This window comes from Lissotriton vulgaris, chromosome 2_1 (assembly GCF_964263255.1).
Source record: "Lissotriton vulgaris chromosome 2_1, aLisVul1.2, whole genome shotgun sequence".
NCBI lineage: Eukaryota > Metazoa > Chordata > Amphibia > Caudata > Salamandridae > Lissotriton > Lissotriton vulgaris.
This window is the reverse complement of record NC_141687.1, coordinates 1,438,206,369-1,438,227,170: the sequence shown is the minus strand read 5'-3', so window position 1 is coordinate 1,438,227,170 and position 20,802 is coordinate 1,438,206,369.

Below are 20,802 nucleotides of genomic sequence, written 5' to 3'. Positions count from 1 at the left end.
TGAGTTGGGGTTTCCTTGGGTGTTTTACATGTTTTCAAAATGCGTTTTGCTGAATACTTACTTTATTAGTAGGTGATTTTAGAACGGATCTGTTATTTTCTGGAGGCTTTGAGAATTGTTTGTAGAGGAGATATACATTGAAAAAAGATATATATTAATTATTTGAGTATGATAAATAGTAGTTTTTGATGATTAGCATTACAGCTATTTTATAAATGATAATTTACTTACTTTTTGAATTATGCAATAGATTTTTCTTTAATGAAGTCCTTGCTTCTGGTAGAAATCTGACAGAGTTTTGGCTTCTTTATTGTTTTCGGTTTAAGGTGTAAAATAGGAATACGTTTTCGATCTTTATATAGTGTTTAATTAATTGGTTGGTTAAACTTGTTGGTTTATTTTAAGATTTTGTGTTTTTCATTGATTGATCTTTACTGTTTTATATGTTTTGGTAGTTGTTTTCCATATAAGAAAACGCGAATTAAGAGTCAGTTACTTTTTTCACCACAGGTTGAATTATTTAAATGTGTATTATATTATATGTGATATTAAATAATGTGTGTATATAATCTAAATATAACATTTAAATGGTTATTAATATTGTATTTATGATTTAATGTTTTAGAATATGTTTTACTATTTTCTAAATTTATGATATTTAATGTATTTTATATGCAGTGTATGTTTATTTATTTAAATATATTTATGGTGCTTAATTTTGTTTATTTTATCTGTATTTACGTTGTTGATATTTTAAACAAAACGGTAATATTGCTCTGTATATTATTGTGATCGATATTTTGGACATGTTTATATTTATAAAGGATGTTCAATATTTTGAATAACAATATTTATGTGTTCGATAATACTGTAATCGATAATTATGTTTGATGATATTTTGGGGTCGATATTGTATATTTTAAATTAAATATAGGTTGTCTATATTAGTTTCATTGATATTTTTATGTTGATAAAAATATAGGTCAATATTGTGTCTGTCGATATTATGTCAGGGATTCCCTCGTGTCGGTTGATGACCTCTTCCTCAAATCTGACGATCTCTGCCAGACCTTCTCCTTTTGGGGAACTCAATATGGTGGTGGTGTCTGCAAGACACCGCCATCCATGTTAAAATGCAGGTGGAAATGTGCCTTTCCATGGCGGCGTTGCCACCGTGGAAAGGCATGCAGTTTCTTCATGTGGGGGCCTGTTGCAGGCCCCCGGAGTATTAGCGGGTGGGGGTGCACATGGGGTGTACCTATGGTACCCCCCTACATTGGCGTGGACAAGGTGGCAGGCACCACGCGGTGCCTGTCACCTTGTGCATGCAAATGCACAAGGTGCATCCACAGCATTGTGGCGGGTGGTGCTGTGAGCACCACCCACCACAATGTTGTAGATGGGTGATGCCACCGCCACCACCACCATGGTGGTGGCATCCTAATTGCCGGTGTGGGACCGCCGCACCACTGGCAGGCAGTCCCAACACCGCTAGGGTGGCGGGCGGACTAAAATCCGACCGCCATCCCAATAGACACCTTAGGGTTTTCATTAAAATAGCCTTGCACCTTTCACTGATCAACCCTGTGTTTGCATTTCCTAGAAAGCAAGTCGAATGGTGACTCCATCCTCTAAGTAATCACCACTTACATCCAGTTGTCTGTCCTAACATTGTTTCAATGACTGTTCCAACCCTTTCTGACGATCACAACCCATTTCAAATAGAAAATTAATGATATCAGGGTATAAATCAGCCGTAGGACACACCTTATTCTCCATAATTGGTATAGAACATTCAGCTCTCATCATATTTCGAAGATCTTTTAGAGGTAAATGCATCCATTGTTTTTTAAAATCTGCTACATGATTCAAAGCCCACGAATCTGCACTCCCACGGTTCCTAATCATGTCAAACCTGAACATATCCTCGCCCTGAAGATCTTTAATAATACCCTTATTATCATTGCCAATATCCTTGGTAGCTCTATCTAAATCCCAAACGTAATCATCATTAAGAGCTCCAAAATGTACTCATCATTCACCTTATTGTTGAGAAATACCCTAACTTCCTTTGTGCCACTAGGGACACCATCATCTCTTGGGTGCTTAGACACCTGACTTCCTTGGAGGATAAAACGTCTTCTTCACCAATAGATACATGTTTTGTCTTCCTCTTTGTTTTGCCCCCTTTTTTAATCTCTTGTGGATCTCCCGCAGCCAGAATCAAAGACTTCTCATCAATATTGGATGCTTCCTGCAATTTCCTTTTCCTTCACACAATAAAATCCTTATTAGATGCTTGAACATCCTTCTGATCACTTTTTCCTGAAAATTCTCACTTGAAACTTAAGGTGACTCATACATGCAACTCACACTAAATGACATAATTCAATGAATATACATTTATTTGCCTTCACTTCTCTATTTAAATATTATTAAGTAATCTAGTAATCAAATTACAATCAAAACAGCAGAAAAATAAAATAAAAATATCAATGCCCCCAAAATATTGGCAAAATCCTACTGCTATCTTACGGCTATCATCAATTAATTTCCTTATTTTCTCATTATGTTTGTTGATGGATGGCCTGGAATTTGGAATAGACGATGCAAGGCAGACCAAGCTGGGAATACTGGCACAACAGTATAAAGGCAATGGACATTTTGGAATGTCTTTCTTTCTTTCCCTTGGTTTTGCGATCTAGATGTGTGTTGAATCTGTACTGTTTTAGCATTTGCATTCAAGATTGCTGTAGTCCACTGATGTTTTGTCTTGGCTATTTAAAAAAAAAAAATCAAATTGTCATTGCTGTTGTACTCGAAATAATTTAGTGGCTTGTGTATGAACTTAGGTCATGCCAAATTTAGGATATTTTGTGTTTGCATGTATTTTGGTGGCTGGGGAGTCTAGACCCATGCAGCCAGCCCTTTTCCTTTGTTCTCAACCACCTTCTTCCCCATGTGCCTGTCCATCATTGTGTTTGTGTGTGTCTGTGTGTGGGAGTGCATGCATGTATGCATGTGTGTGTGTGTCTGTGTGTAGGAGTGTGTGCATGCATGCATGCGTGTGGTGAGAGAGAGAGATGTGAGAAGGAGAGAGAGAAAGATAGTTGATGTGTATTTTCTACAACCATTGAGGACCTTTGGCTATGCTAATTGTGTTTAGGGCATTTAAAATTGTATTTTATTTGATTTTTGTCAGTTTTCATATTCTTATATTGCTATGTTTTATGATAATTGATTTTACTGGTGGTGTATGGGCCTGAGGGATTTGGAAGGGACCTAGGCACACTTTAGGTACATATTTGCCCTGCAATGCTGAATGCGTTTGTTGGTGATAGAGGGAGGATGGAGCTCTAGGACAGGCAACAATATTGCATTTTTTCTCCATGCTTTCCTCCTTGCCAAACCCTTTGCTTGTCTATCATTTTGTGAAATCGGTGTGTATCTGTTAGGCGACTGTTTTGTCTTTGTAGTTCCAGCCGGGATCCCTCGCCAAGCCATATGGTTATCCTCCATTTTTTTAAACCTCTGTACATGATGGGAGGGAATTTTGGGGTCTATTCACAGACTGCATTCTATAGTACTACAAAAGCACTACTAAAGTACTACAAAATGCTTTTCACAAACCTACAAGTGTAAATCTCCACCTCCAACTTTCCTATATTTTCTATGGGGAGATCCCCATACATGTAACTTTAGTAGTTCGTAGTAAATGTGCACGGCACAGGAGGAGTGACTTCAAAAAGGGGCATATTTACTACTAAATCAGAGGGACTTAGGGTTTCTATCTGGCCCAGCCGATTTACCAAGTGCCAGTGAAAATAGTGCTATTTTGACTCTATCTATGGTAAACACACTATCTAGAATTTCATGATCTTCGATTCCCAACCTTGATTTGGTTCCATCATCATCTAGGACAGCTTTCATTGATCCTTTAACAGGGGACACATCCTCCTGATAAAGGTATTGGGAGTAGTCCTTAAGATAGCCATAGGAGTACTAACCCAGGTACCTTCCATATCTAAGAAGGAATCTATACACCTTTTCAACTCCCTATGCCGTGTATGAAGGGCCAGTAATCTTCCCACTCTCCGCATATTCGTATGCATTGGCTCTACGAGTTTGAAACTTTTCAGCGACAGACCAACTATTATAAAATAATCCTGACCTTAACCACAATCATTCTCTGCTGAAGTTCCTGATCATCCTATTTCTCTCTGATCAATGTCATGTGCTGCCTTTCAAGTTCAGACAACTCCCTGTAGAGCGACCACAGATTTCATTAGCCTAGCCTCTGATCATGAAGTCCGAAGCTTAAGGTCTCCCCTCTAATAACCATATTTAAAGCATCCCCGACTACCCCCTCAGCTGCACTGTTCCTATTAATAACCCGAAACTCAACCCGCCATCTCCTCATATGCTCCACATAGCTTGTGTTCAGAAGTAGCTATCAAACATTCAGGACTGTATTGCCCTGTCTGCCACATATCCTCACTTCCAAAATCAGTGGGTTATGGTCTGCGAAAACCCTGAGATGCCTCCCAATTCTTGCTTTGCCAACTAAGACTGCAGAGACTAGAAAATAGTCATTGGACATATTTCTTATGTGGATGGGAAAATAGGTGTAACCCGGTCAGGAGCTTTAAGCCTAGCCCAGACTTCAACCGGCACATGATCCTCTGGCAACTGACTGAGAGCTCTGTATACCCTGGGCTTTCTCCCATGGTAGTTAACTGACTGCCCAGGTCCTGGCTAAATTTGATATAAATATTCAGATCCCTGCAAACTACTAAAGGAGTTGGCCAAGAAGCTCTCTCAACACCCAGACTATGTATAACTAACACCTTGTCTATAAAAGAGCCTCGGATAGAGCAAATAGTGAATATGACTACCCTCCCCCCCACCCATTTGGCATTGCACACACACCCAGCTCAACAGCGTATCTACTAGAGATCGTTTAACTGTGGCCAGATCATTTTTGGCCAAAATAGGGCCCCCCTCTTGAAGTGAATCCCTGTGTCGTACAAGCCAAGAGATAATACCTCCTTATCCCTAACCAGGGTTTTCTTGTCACATGGTATGTGTAACTCCTGTTCACAAATAATATCGGGCTTGAAAGTTTTAAATAACATGGCGACATTCTGTCTTTCGAACCTGTTGTTCAGCCCACACACACTAGGAGTGCAAATAGACATTTTTTTAGCTTACATCTTCAGTCATTCTCAGAACACTATTGACCCACAAAGAGTGGCATAACAAAATGCGAGGGGGCCCCCTTCAGTATAATTAAAATCCTCGGCCCCCTTCCACTGCGGCGGTGGCCTCTGTTAAGACCCTGCCCACCAGATTTGTAGAGGCTCCTTACATCTATTAAACCATGACAGCCCGCAATACTGTTTTGATGATAGTCATCATCATTTGTCTAACACTATCGGTCCAGATTTTTTATTTTAAAAATTAAATAAAGTTCTTGATCCTCTTGGTGCTCCTTATAGGAGCACCAAGAGGATCAAGAACTTTATTTAATTTTCATTTTAGGTATGCACTGTAATATAATACAGCACACAATATGAAAAATCTGTAGTCAGGAACTCAAATGTTTTCTCCTTATTACACTGGGTGAGGGACTATTGAGTCCTTGCCCAGCAAGACTGGACTTTCAACACTAAATCTACAGACCCTAGTAAAATCTTATTCACCTTCCCGTTCTCTCCGTTCCTCCTCCCAATGCCTTTTCTCAGTTCCCAGGATCACGCTTTCCAGAATGGGAGGTCGCTCCTTTTCTAATTTAGGGCCCAAGTTATGGAATTCCCTTCCTTTGTCCATCCGGTCTGAGGACAGCCTTATTTGTTTTCGCAAAGCCGTTAAGACCTGGCTTTTCGATCGATAACTACTTGGCCAATCCATCCCTTGTTAGCTGCAGTATTTTAGCGCCGGGAGACCTCTACGGGTAGCTGTCACGCTCTACAAGCCTAAATAATAAATAAATAAATAATAATAAATAGATCACACCCTAATAAGGACTCATCTGGAGGAAGATAGTTGCCAGGCTCTGTTCCCTCCTTCTTAGTGGCTCAACGAGATTGTGGCCTCTCGGTGGCAACATTTATTCATGGAATCATGGCCGTCATCCTAGAGCCTTCATCAGCACCCGCACCAAGCACAGAATTAGCTGTTATCTTGAACATGCCTTCTTGTCAGTAAACATAATACAGCAAATGCCTTTAAGAAAACTCTGATCACTTGAGCATGCGTGAGTATCAGTACACCTAAAAAGGAGTTTAGCTCCAACTGTCAGTGTTCCGCAGCATTTTGTTGCAGTACAGAATCTCTCCAGCTCATCTAAGCATCCTCAATTGGCCTTCTGCTCACCACTGCTCCACATTTTTCTCCATGCCTACCCCTTAGCGTGTACTCTTCCACTCTTCTAGATTTCCTAGTCTTTCGGTTCCAAATGCTCCTCTTTGCCTTTTCAGTGCCAATATTCTACTTTTCTACTCGCCTACTATGTTTAGCTCAGGTCAGACAGATATCTTTATTACAAGGCATTTTCGGATCAGAATTTCAACTAGCAGTGCGTCACTCCAGGCTTCTAGTTTCTTTGCTATCACTGCCTAGTCTACAGTTGGTCAACTCTACTGCTGATTACCATTTCACTCCAGAACCATTTGTAAGGGCAAGTTCAAAGACGCAGTCTTGAAAGGTAGACAATAGACTGCCATCATCCTGAGGCTTGGTGCTGCCTCTTGTAAATCAGGAGGCATGCACCATTTTAGACTGAGTGTTGTTGTATTCTATCCCCTCATGTCTGACAATAGAGAGAAAGCATATAACAGCTTTTTGTGGAGACGAGAGTAAGTAAACCAACTTTCAGTTGCAGACAAAGGAAATATGTCAAAATGGAGTGGCTATTTTATCTTAATCTCTGTTTTCTTGGCCGGAGTTCCTTTTGGCAGCATCATGAACCATCTCTACCGTTAAGATCCCAAAAGTCTATACTGACCATCAACTCTCTTTAGTTCCCAAAATTAGAACAGAAGTGAAAGGTTTAGTTCAGACTGGCCCAAAATCTTGTCCAATTCTTGGGCTCAACGAAAAGAGCTGCATTGATGAGGGATAACATTTTATTTTGTATAGCTTATGAAAATGTCCTTCATGTCAAGATAACTGCTGGACAGATTTAACATGTTCCAGATGCGTTAAGACCAAGCTATGTGATTGATTTACGGAGTGAATAAATCACATTATGTTGTGCTCCATAGAATTCAAAGTACTATGCCTGGCCCATAGAGCTACTTATTACAAAGGCGGTTTGTGCCTAAAAAGTAATTAGAAGATGCTGCCCCAGAAGACATTTGCGATATTCAGCTCCAATGAGAACTATTTCTCTGAGATACTGTAAAAGTCATTCCAGTGGAGCCTTCTTTGCCATCGTCGTGGTTTCCCTATGTTAAATAATGACTTTGGAAAACTAGGTAATTGAGAAACTGTTTAAAACCAGCCATTTCTAGAAAATGTATAGCTAAGGATGAGTTACTGCTCTACCGAGTAATGCTGTTCTTTGTACAGTGGCCAACACTTTACATACATACACATTCTCCATAATAGAACACCAGAATGTTAATCTATATTTGTAATAGGATATGCTCACTTTTCTCCTTTGTGTTGTATCCTCTGCAAGCTTTCCCTTCCTGTAGCTATTCTACCCATCTGTATCTTCTCCTACTAACATTCTACCTCATGTGGCCTTCTCTTTTTACTCTGCCCTTCACATCTTCCCTGTCCTATGGTTCTCCACTCCCTTTATCTGTCTTTTATCTCACCCCTCTCCTCTGCCCTCTCCTCAATGATTTTTTTGTAATCTCTCCTCCACTGGGTTGTTTGTCTTTTCTCTCTTCCATATTACTTGTCTTTGTGTCACCTGTTTTCCTCTGTCACCTCTCCCTCTCTTTCTCATGTCTCTTTATCATCACCCCTACCTTTTCCTATCAGTTATTTCTTGATTATATATAAGTCTCTTTATGACCTCTTTCACTCTTGCTCAGCTATCTCTCACTCACATAGTTACCATTTAATTACTTTTCCTGCTTCTCTATACCTGTCTCTTTATCTCATGCCTGTCCCTTTATCAACTTGCTTTCTCTCTCCCCCTCTACTCTCTTTCTAACGTGTCTCTGCATCACCATGCTCTCTCCTATCTCCCCACCCTCTCTCAGTTCTTTCTCATCTGTATCTGTCTCTTAATTTACCCTACTCTCTCTCCCCCACTGTCTCTTTGTCACCTGTCACTTGATCATGTCCACCATCACTTCACCCCTCCTTCTCGTTCTCTGCTGCCCCATTCTCACCTGTCTGTGGCTTAATTCCCTCTTTTAGCTTGTCCCTTTCTCACCTCTCTCTCTCTAACCTGTATGTCTCTTTCTCATCCTTCTCTTGTGTGAATATTAATGCTCTCTCAAGGCTATTGCTATTGCTTTCTTGGCTGTCTCTTTATAACCTCTCTCATCTGCCACCCTTTTTACCTCTCTCAGTTGACTTTCACCTCTCTTCATCTCTATCGAATGCCTGTCTCCTCCCTATCTCTGTCTGTCTCTTCTACTATGCAGTCCTTTTTTCAGTTCTCTCTCTTAATCACTCACTCTAACTTGCACACCTGTTTTCCCCTTCCAGCCCTTCTCCCTCTCCGATGCCCCTGTCTGTGCGTCCTTTAAGCTGTCTCTTTCCCGTATGCCTCTGTCTTTACCACTTCTCACACAAATCTCTCCTTCCATACCTCTTGTCTGTGTTTAACTTATCTCCCTCCCAACAACTGCCTGTCTCTTTCTCAACTGTCTCTCTATCTTACTGTTCTAGCTCTATCACTTCTCTCCCGTTCTCTCAATAACTGTCTCTCAGCTATTACTTTTCTTCCTGCAGTCTCTTTTGTACCTTTTTAACTGGCCTCCCCTCTATCACTCGTAAAGGTGTTTCAGCTGCCTATCCCTCACACCTGCCTCTTCTCTTTCTCTCTTTCTCTCTTCCATACTCCTTTCTCACCTGCCTGCTTCTTTATCACCCCTCCACTCTAATTCTCTGACAGCTGTCTCGCTTCTATTTCTGTCTCACACCTGTCTCTTCTCTCATCTGCCTTTTCTCACCTCTCCCACCTTTTCACCTCTCTCTGTAACCTGTTTATTACCTCACACTAATGTTTACACTTCTCTCTCTCTTTCTCCCTCTCACCTCTGCCTTTTAAGTGCCTGCTTTTTCTCGTTTGCCATTCTCCTTCCCTGCGTTGTCTTTCACCCTGGGCTATGCTAGCGTTTCCTTCCTCACTGACATAAAGAGACATGGAGGCGGGTTTACCCGGGGGCCCCCTCTGCCGACATTGTTTCATTTGCACGTTTCACTGTGCTGGGATATCCCATCCCGTACAGCAGGTTTCAGCCAGGCAGCAGCTGCCGTGTTTTTTTCCTAAAGCCTTTGCGAGAAGGCTCCGGAATTGGATGGGGGCCCCCACCAGAGTAAAGGTACAAGGGGGCCCTCCGCATTGCCGGGTCTGCGGGGGCCTGTGTTACACCCCTGAGTCTAGACACACCTCTTGAAAATATTGGAACCAGTAACTGATGAGGAGGTAAAAATTCCAACCTTCCTTGGGGTTGACATTCTGCGTGCTTTGTCTCTAGAGTGAAATACTTCCATAAAATGTTATCAATTGTGCTGTGGAGTAGTACCCTCTATGTCATTTGGCCAAGTAAGAGAAGCAAGGTCAAAATCAGCTGCTTGTTCCAAAGATTTAACTAATTTAGGAAGGTATTTAGACACACGTTTGCCTCACTAAGCATTTGCTATCAATATATACAGTACAATATTTTGGTGCGCATCTTTTCAAATTAGCTGTCAATTAAATTAACTAACAATATATTCAATACTGAACTAATGATCATCACAACCCTTTGTGTTGGTTGCGTACTTAAAACATTTGTCCATTTAGCCTTAATTTTGCACCAGGTGATATTGTCACGAAGGCCTGATGGATCCACAGGAGTCGACGCTAGTCCCAACGCCCCTCCGCCTCAGGAGCCACCGACAATACAATGTCCAGGTAACCACTAAAACAGAAGGGAAAGGGGAAGTGGACAAAATAACAAAAGAAAAGAGAGACTGCCTCCGAGTGATAGTGTACACTCTTCGAGTTGGTCCTCTGGCTCTTCTGTGTAATACCTGTAAGGGAACCCTAATTAATACACATACATTTCTAACCAACATTTGAAGTCATATTCAATACTATAATAACGCTTACCCTTGGACCTTAGGCATTTGCTTCTCTCTCTCTGAATTTCAACTGAACTCAGGTTTCTTATGACCTATGTAAACACAGTACCATTAGTGTTCATGAATTACTTGGCGTGACTCTATGGTATCTCTTATTACGGAATGTATACCTGTCAGAGTTGAAGAATGCTCTGTAACTTAAGCCCATAAATGAAGAGTTCCGTAGTTCACCAAATAAGTTCTGTGGTTCACCTTATGATTCCAAACCTAACTATGTGTAAACTATTAAAGGAAGAAGACAACTTCTGGCAGACGAGTTAAGTCACTCATTAACCACTTGAATATGAAAGCGCCACAGAGTAGCGTCAAATGCAATTCAAAACAAAAGTCTAGAATTGTAGTTGGAGTTTCTTACTTCATGGTCCCACGTTGCGCATGCGAAAACTGAAATACTTGCAGACTGAAGAAATTGGAATGCTTCTCTGAATTTCGGAACTCCAGGAATTCACTCTGACTCCGCGAAATACTTCAGTTGAAGTGCGCAGTTCGTTATCGGAACGCGCACCTCACCTGCAACATCAGTCGCGAGCTGAGAAGCACTAGACCGGTAACTTCGAACTCTGTCGTGTCCTGACTCTTCCGCCATGTGTGTACTGCTACATTGAAGCTCAATCAAACACCGCTTAAGAAAGATTACTGATACCACATGTCGTCTTTTCGAACGCGAGTGTTTACATCGCGTTTGACCTCCCAACGTAATTTTAGGGTTTTTCCTACCATGTTGAATAGCAGCTAGACAAGTCTTGACAGTACCTCCCTCCAAAGTGGGGCCCCCCAATTTTGGTTTCTTAAGGAACATTCTGTGGAAGGTTTGAGTTAATCTTGGAGCATGTACATTTGAAGAAGGTTCCCAGGATCTTTCCTCTGGTCCATAACCTTTCCATTCAACCAAGTAATATAACTTTTTTCTGGAAATTTTAGAGTCTAGAATTCTGCAAATTTCAAACTCTTCTCCTGATTCTACATTAATGGGGGAAGGAGCCACCTTAACCCCAACATTTTTTGGATTCTTTTTAAGAAGGGAGACATGAAAAGCTGGATGTATTTTCAATGATTTTGAAAGTTGTAATTTAACTACCACTGGATTTATGATTTTCAACACCTTGAATGGACCAATAAATCGGGGTTGAAACTTCCTATTTCCTTTTAATCTTAAATGTTTGGTGGACAACCATACCTCATCACCCACCTCAAAACTTGATCCTAATCTCCTTTTTTATCTGCTTGTCTTTTGTATGACTCCTTAGCCTTGATTAAGTTCTTCTGGGCCTTGTCATAAGCTACTCTCAATTCTGTCATGACTTCAGTGATTGCTGGCACTGTTTCATCCATTTTACCTAAAACTAGTCTTGGGTGTCTTCCTGAATTTAGATAGAATGAGGAATACCCAGTGGAATCATGCACAGCATTGTTATAGGCAAATTCCGCTGACCAAAACAACTCGAACCAGTTACCCTCCTGTTCCAACAGAAAGAGTCGAAGGTACTGTTCTAATTCCTGGTTGACTCTTTCCGTCTGACCATCCGTCTCCGGATGATAACTGGTCGAATATCGCGTGTCAACCCCTAGGCTATGCTTGAATTTTTTCCAAAATTTGGATATGAATTGAGTACCCCTATCTGATATAAGGATTTGTGGAATTCCATGAGCCCGCACTATGTTTTGATTAAATAGCTGAACTAACTGGGGAGCAGTGGGAACAGTCTTTAAGGGAATGAAGTGTCCCATCTTAGAAAAGGAATCGACTAACACCAAAATGACCGTATGACCCAAACTAGGTGGAAGATCTACAATTAAATCTAATGACACTGTATGCCACGGACCTGGGGCATTAGGCAAAGGCTGCAATAACCCTTGAGGAGCACTTCGGTTAGGTTTCCCTTTAATACACAATTCGCAGGTTGAAACATACTGTCCTACCTGAGCTGCCATGCCTGGCCACCAAAAATGCCGTTTTATCAGTTCCAGAGTCTTTTTTACTCCCTTATGACCAGCAAGACGATCATCATGACAACTTTTCAAAGCTTTTTCCTGCATCTCTTTGGACGGTAGGTACAATTTGCCATCATGGAAAGGAAGGCCATTAACCAGAATTTTCTTATTATCAGACGTTGCCCAATCTGTAAGTTCTGTGGAGTGATTCTTCAAAATTTCTTCTGTAAATTCTTCTAGCTGGATAACTCCAATTACCTTTTCCAACGGAATGATTAGCTCAGGAAGTGGTGGTTTAGTTTCTTCAGAAGAATTCAATCTTGACAAGGCATCAGCCTTGCCATTTTGAGATCCCGGTTTGTAAGTGATCACAAAATCGAACTCTGAGAAATACAATGACCATCTCAATTGTCGTGGCGTGAGAGTTTTTGCAGATTTTAAAAATTGCAAATTTCGGTGGTCAGTGAATACAGTCACACAATGTCTGGCCCCTAATAGGTAATGACGCCAGTCTTGAAAGGCTTCCTTCACCGCTAACAACTCCTTGTCAGCTATGGAATAGTTGCATTCTGGTTCAGATAATTTTCTTGATCGGTAGGCTACAGGGTGAAGTTGTCCAGTTTGCTTGTCCCTCTGAGATAATAGGCCTCCTGTAGCGAAGTCTGACGCACCGGTTTCCACATAAAATGGTTGTTCAGAGTCTGGATGTTTCAAAATTGGAGCGGTAACAAAAGCCTTCTTTGGTCTGAAACGACTTTTCTGCATCTTTCGACCATTCAAACTTTTTCCCTTTCTTCAAGAGTCGGGTGATAGGCGAAACCTTGACTGAAAAATTGGATATAAATCTGCAATAAAAATTAGCAAACCCAATAAAACTTTGTATCTCCGACACACATTTTGGAGAAGACCATTCTTGTATGACTTGAACCTTGGAATCATCCATTTCCACCCCATCGGCCGACAAAACAAAACCCAAGAATTCCACTCGATCAGCATGAAAAGAGCATTTTTCAAGCTTAACATATAGATGATTCTCGAGCAACTTCTGCAACACCGCTCGTACTTGTTGCACATGCTCCTGGACACTGTTTGAAAAACATCAAAATGTCATCGATGTAGACTACCGCAACTCGATCCAAAAATTCCCGCAGAACATCGTTTTTTTTTTTTTTTTTTGAAAACCTTTATTTTGTGAACACAGTACACAGCGTCAGCCTACAACCACTGCGGGCCGGCCGCTATGACAACATACAACCATTCCAGGGAACCTTGCGCTGCAACAAATAAAAGGTAAGAACACTACGATGGATTTGCAAGGAGTCACAGGAAAAAGGATAAAGAGGGTTTCATTTTATGTTTTTGACGAATCATCCTAAAGTCAGACAGGGTAGCTGAGTGGGCGAGCCACATGAAGGAGATCTACAAGTTATACATCGCTAACAAAGGATTGGCGTAAACCTTTTACAATAAGGACACACAAGCGCAGGAATAGATGTCGCCCCAATTGGCGCCCGCCCAATCAATATATCACATCAGGAGTTACAATCTAGGTTGTCTACAGTATGATAGGATATGGAAGGGTTCATTATATAGCAACAAGAAAGGATCCAATGACACATAAGAAGGACACTCGTTACATGGGAAAAGTCATGACAGGATATGCGCCCTCAAACAATAATGGAAAAAGGAAGGAAAAGCAAGTTCTGTAAGCATTCAATGAAAATGCAGTAAATCAAAATCTTGATAATGGAATCAATAAACCATGTGATACAGACTTAGACGCTAACCACAAAGAACGTCCCGTGAGGAACCAAACCCAACCTCCCGTCTGACCCGAGATATATAGGAAGAGAGAGAAAATAAGAAAGAAGATAAGAAGAAGGCCATAGAAACAAAAAGAGAGAGTAAAGACCCAAACCCCCCACCCTGCACGTCGAAGAGGCTACGGCCCACCCCCCCCTACTAACGTGCCTGTCGCCCCAAGAGAACCCACATAAGGAATTAGAGAGTAAGAAAAGACTAATCTAATCTAAAACTCTCATAGAGAAGGAAAAAGGGAAGGGGAAGTGGGGAGGAGCCCACCAAATACCAAATCTCCCGGACTCCGCCAGCCGAAGAACATCTCCCTTCCCATACACAGTAGCAAGGATAGATTCATGATTACCGGAGGGGGGCCAAATCCAATGTCCCCAAAACTCCCCAACCAACATTACACTATTCCACCCCATACATGAATAATCACAGTAAGCTTGAATCACAAATCGAGATGGGAAGGGATATTACTGTAGCACGTGCAGAGGAAGCGCCAAAGTCCGAGACTCCACCAGACAGTCCAACACAGTGCAGAATATAGAGACTCCTAGCCCTGGCCCGATCGCAAATGTCCGCCCAGCCATGGATCCCGGCCTGAGCCCACCGCAGATAAAACAAAGGAGCAAGATGGCCGCCCTCTGCAGAATCGAGTTATCAAAGGGCAAAATGTATTCCGCCAAGCACATTCAGTCTCACTGTCCCGAGAGAGTGGCAAATTCAGGGCAGACAGGCATTCCAGAGTGAGATACAAAAGTAACGGAGCCTGCGGGCAACAAATCTGCAGGAAAGACAGTCGCTGCACTGACGGCTCTGTGAACAATAGTTGCACTGCCCCGGATGAAATCTTGATATCCAGCAAGGATGGAAACAGTGTAGCGTTGCCAAAAGAAACATCTCCCATGTGTTCGGGCGGTAACATCGTAGCACAGTTGGAGCCAAATGAAAGCAGATCAGTACTGCGTGGGGAAGAAGTCGGTGGTAGAAGCGCCATTGATAGTAACACATCGTCAAGCCTCCTGCCCAGCAAATAGGAGCTTTCACACCACGCAGCCCTCAGGTCGGCGAGCGCTAACATAACAGAGCCGCAGGTCGGCTCAGGCGAAGGCTCCACTTCATACACAGCGTAATGTGCGGCTCGCGCCCCGGCACACCGATCAAAAGCCCCCCCGACAGCACATTTGTGGGTCGTAGCAGAGCCTTCACGCGCTACAACAGCGCCATCCATTTCCATCCCTCTGCGGGGAAAGCACGGGGTTAAGTCGGCAAGGTCCGCGAAACGAAACAGGGTCTCAGGTCACCGATACAGTGCAGGGCAGCCGGTAACGGAGGCACAGCAGGATGAAACACCCTCGATCGACCCAGAGCGAGGACGGGTCAGAGGCAGGCACCGTCAGCTGGCCACAGCCCAATGCGGGGAGTGCGTGGCGTTTCTCACCTGAGCATCCTCCACAGCAGATCGGCGGGGTAAATTCCAGGCAGCCAAAGGAAAGCCCTGTGAGAGGGGCCGATGGTTAAAGGCATGTGCGTGTTGCAAAGCAGGTCGTCAGCATTGCCCCGTCTCGACCGGGTCACGGAGCTCCAGCAGGCGCCATCTTAGCGGGTCAGCCCGGGTCTCAGCTCAATGTCCAGGAGCGGCCGCCGAAGCAGCTCGGCGATATCTCCAGTTGGGGGGCTGGCAGGGACCTGGGAGAAACGGCAACAGCCTCCGTTTACTTTCGCCGTTCTCCCGCAGCCACTCAGTGACAGGATGGATGGCAAAATTTACCTGCGGGAGACAAAGGCTCGCGGAGCCGGGAGACTACACGTCTGTCTCCTCCGCCATCTTGGCTCCTCCCCCCCGCAGAACATCGTTAACAAAATGCTGAAACGCTGCAGGAGCGTTGCTCAATCCATAGGGCATCACTTGATACTCGAACAGGCCATATTTGGTCCTGAAGGCCGTCTTCCACTCATCGCCCTCGGTCACTCTTACCAAATGATACGCTCCCCTTAGATCAAGTTTGGTATATATTTTGGCTCCCTTAACTTGATCCAGAAGCTGAGAAATTAAGGGAAGTGGATACCTGTTTTTAACGGTGACTTGGTTCAGAGCCCTGTAGTCAATACAGATTCGAAGAGTGCCATCCTTTTTGGGGCGAAAAAACAAAGGCGATGACGCAGGGGACTGAGACGGCCGGATAAATCCAATCTTCAAATACTCGTCCAAGTATTCTTTCAGGTATACATTCTCGGCTTCTGTTAACGCGTAAATGCGACTGCACGGTAACACTGCCCCTGGTTCAAGTTCAATTTCACAATCATATTCTCTATGAGGTGGAAGTCTCTCGGCATTTTTTTTGTCAAACACACTAGCAAGATCATGATATTCTTTTAGGATTTCCTGAGTCATGGTTGTACAAATACTGTTGACGAGTTGAGCGAGTTGGGAAGCTGTTGATTCTTCACTTTTCGGCTTATTTCTGGAAAAACAATTCCTTAGGCAATGTTCGGAATTCATCTTCACAGTTCTTCGTTCCCAATCTATAGAAGGATTGTGTTCCGACAATCATGGCAACCCCAAGATTAGTTGAAATTGTGGGGCGTCTATTAGATTGAATCTTATGAATTCTCTGTGGCCCTGCAACCCAACCAATTCCAAAGTTTCTGTCTCATTAATGATGGGGCCGGAGGTAAGATTAGTGCCATCTACAGCTTTTACTACTTCTGGATGTCTCTTCTTGATGGCTCTGACTCCCATTTCTTGAGCATACCGCAAATCACAAAAGTTCCCTGTTGCCCCAGAGTCAATCATGACTGATACTCCCTGGATTTCTTGTAACCCGAACTTCACTGAGAATGAGACAGTAAGATGAGGCGCTGACGATTGTAAGGTATTGACCAATTGTTGAGGTTCCTGAGTTGACTCATTACAACATCCCACCAGGGCAACTCCCTCTACTGGTGGGATCTGTCTTTTACCCCTTGATTGATCTTTGGTCTTTTTGGGCATTCTTTCACAAAATGCCCCGAAGTTCCACAATACAAACACAGATGATTAGTACGCCGCTTCTCCTTCTCATCTCTTGACAAGGGGCCACTGATAGAACCAATTTGCATAGGTTCTTCACTCGAATTGACTTCTGTTTTGTTGCCTTCTGACTTGATTCGATCTAAACGAGGAACGAAAGATTTAAAATCCTTCTTCTTCTCGGACCTTCTTTCAAATTGACGGTGGCCAATTTGTAGAACTAAGTCGATCAATTCAGATATGTCCTGTGGTCGTTTCGGTATTCGAGCCAGAGCGTCTTTTAGCTTGTCTTTAAGGCCCCGATAGAAGATTGCTGAATGCTTTTCTTCTGCCCAATCCGTTTCCACAATCAGTTTGTTGAACTGAGCGATATAAGCTACCAGATCACGATTCCCTTGTTTAATGTGCAGAAGCTCATTATCGATAGCTTGATTGGCAGTTCTTCTGTCGAAGATCCTCAAGAACTCTTTTTTGAAAAGATCAAAATCGTACAGAGCTGGGTCATCACGGGAGACCAAAGGCATGGACCAGGCAGCGGCATCACCGCTCAAATATGACAGCATGAAAGCAACCTTTACTTGATCTTCTTTAAACACCACAGCTCGACATAAAAAATGTAATGAGCATTGGGTAAGAAAAATTTGGGCCTTATGTGGATCCCCACTGAATCTCTCTGGGTTAGCCAGTGGAACTACAGGGGCTACTGAATGAACCACTTGAGTGGCTGCCTCTGAAGCTGAACCAATACTTGAATTTATTCCAGGCAATGGCGTGGTACCTGTCAATAACTCTTCCATTTTTAATCTAATATGGTGAGTTTCCTGTTGGGAACGCTTAACTTCCTCTCTTAAGGCTCTATTTTCCTCAGCCGAATGGGTTAACTGATTCTGCAACCCCTCCAGAATTCCTGCCAACGCCTTTGAGTCTAACCCCCCGCCATGTCGACTCAGGTGGATGACTGGCACTTCAATCTGTCACGAAGGCCTGATGGATCCACAGGAGTCGACGCTAGTCCCAACGCCCCTCCGCCTCAGGAGCCACCCGACAATACAATGTCCAGGTAACCACTAAAACAGAAGGGAAAGGGGAAGTGGACAAAATAACAAAAAAAAAGAGAGACTGCCTCCGAGTGATAGTGTACACTCTTCGAGTTGGTCCTTTGGGTCTTCTGTGTAATACCTGTAAGGGAACCCTAATTAATACACATACATTTCTAACCAACATTTGAAGTCATATTCAATACTATAATAACGCTTACCCTTGGACCTTAGGCATTTGCTTCTCTCTCTCTGAATTTCAACTGAACTCGGGTTTCTTATGACCTATGTAAACACAGTACCATTAGTGTTCATGAATTACTTGCCGTGACTCTATGGTATCTCTTATTACGGAATGTATACCTGTCAGAGTTGAAGAATGCTCTGTAACTTAAGCCCATAAATGAAGAGTTCCGTAGTTCACCAAATAAGTTCTGTGGTTCACCTTATGATTCCAAACCTAACTATGTGTAAACTATTAAAGGAAGAAGACAACTTCTGGCAGACGAGTTAAGTCACTCATTAACCACTTGAATATGAAAGCGCCACAGAGTAGCGTTGAATGCAGTTCAAAACAAAAGTCTAGAATTGTCGTTGGAGTTTCTTACTTCATGGTCCCACGTTGCGCATGCAAAAACTGAAATTCTTGCAGACTGAAGAAATTGGAATGCTTCTCTGAATTTCGGAACTCCAGGAATTCACTCTGACTCCGCGAACGACTTCAGTTGAAGTGCGCAGTTCGTTATCGGAACGCGCACCTCACCTGCAACATCAGTCGCGAGCTGAGAAGCACTAGACCGGCAACTTCGAACTCTGCCGCGTCCTGACTCTTCCGCCATGTGTGTACATTGAAGCTCAATCAAACACCGCTTAAGAAAGATTACTGATACTACATGTCGTCTTTTCGAACGCGAGTGTTTACATCGCGTTTGACCTCCCAACGTAATTTTAGGGTTTTTCCTACCATGTTGAATAGCAGCTAGACAAGTCTTGACAGATATCTATAAAATCACGTTGTAGATAAATGAAAAACTCTTTTTGTGCCACCAGAACATCACTATTTTGATGTTCGGGTAGCACAATGTGCCAATGGTATACTTATTAGGCCAGGTAAAGCCACAATATGTGGCTTTTCAAATATGTTCCTCATTCACGCACAAAACTGTGAAAAGGGCGTTCCATGGGTTTTGCTGGGGGCGTTCCCAGCAACATCCACGTCTTTTTGACACTGCTCCAGATTTAGGATAAATTGTAAGTCTGAGGAAATACCAACACCGTATGCCTCCCCAGGGGAGGCATAAGGGAGGCATAACGAGGAGAAATATCTTTATTTCTGTTATGTTATGTTATGTTAATTGTTTTATTAAGCGCGCACGTTACCCTTGGGTGTCCTGGCGCTATCTACTATCCTGAGAAGGGGAGAGATGAAGAATGAGACTAGAACAACCAAGTTTTGAGCATTCTCCTAAATGGTAACAAATCCGTACATTTCCTCAGGTGAAAAGGAAGCTGGTTCCACAACTTTGAAGCACCTACCACAAAGCTTTTCCCACCCCAGCGAGCTTTTTTCACAGGTGGGACTGTCACCAATTTTTGAGCTGATGAGCGTAAGGGCCTAGCTGGTTGATACCATTGTAGTTGATCCTGTAGATAGTGTGGTCCCTGATTCTGGAATGACTTAAAAACGAGACACAAGGATTTAAAATATACTCGCTGCCTCACTGGCAGCCAATGTAGTCTGCAGATTTCACTAGAGATCGGAGAGAATTTTGGTGTGCCAGATATCAGCCTAGCAGCAGTGTTCGGCAGCATCTGGAGTCTATGCAACAGCCTCTCTTGAATGTTTAAATAGAGGCTGTTGCAGTAGTCCAGTCGCGACATGATCAATGCCGTAACCACCGTCTGCCGACTCTCCTTAGGCAGAAAAGGGAGAATTTTCTTAGTTGTCCTGAGGGTGAACATCGTCGATGACACAATGGCATTAACCTGCCTTTTCATGTCCAATCTATCATCCAAGTACACTCCCAGGTTTTTCACTTGTGTAGAGTGTGAAGGCAGGGGTCCCAGGGAGTCAGGCCAACATTCAGGGGTCCACAGGTTAACATCATTCCCAAATATAATGACCTCAGTCTTGCCTGAGTTCAATTTAAGGCAACTACTGGACATACAGGATCCAACCGCTTCCATACAATCATGTACCTTGTGGCTCACAGTCCCTTCAGATCCTGGAAGAAGTGAAACCACTATCTGCGTATCGTCTGCATAAGAAGTGAGATGGAAACCAAAATATCTAATCAATGGAGCTAAAGACGATACGTAGACATTAAATAAAGTGGGACTTAAAGATGATCCTTGTGGGACCCCACAAGGAAGTTGTAAGGGGGCAGAGCAAAACTCACCCAGGGCCACTATCTGCTGACGATCGGTAAGAAAAGACTTTAAAACCTTCCAGGCGGTATTCTGTACTCCGCAGGCTGACAAACGGTCCATCAAAAGAGCATGATGGACCGTGTCAAACGCTGCGGAAAGATCCAGCATAATCATTGCTGCTTTACCACCCTGAACCAAAGTTTTCCTAATCTCGTCAGTAGATTTTAAGAGGGCAGTTTCTGTGCTATGGCCCTCCCCGAATCCATATTGGGTACAATCAAGTACCTCAGCATCCTGAAGATATCTGCTCAAGTGACTATTGATCCA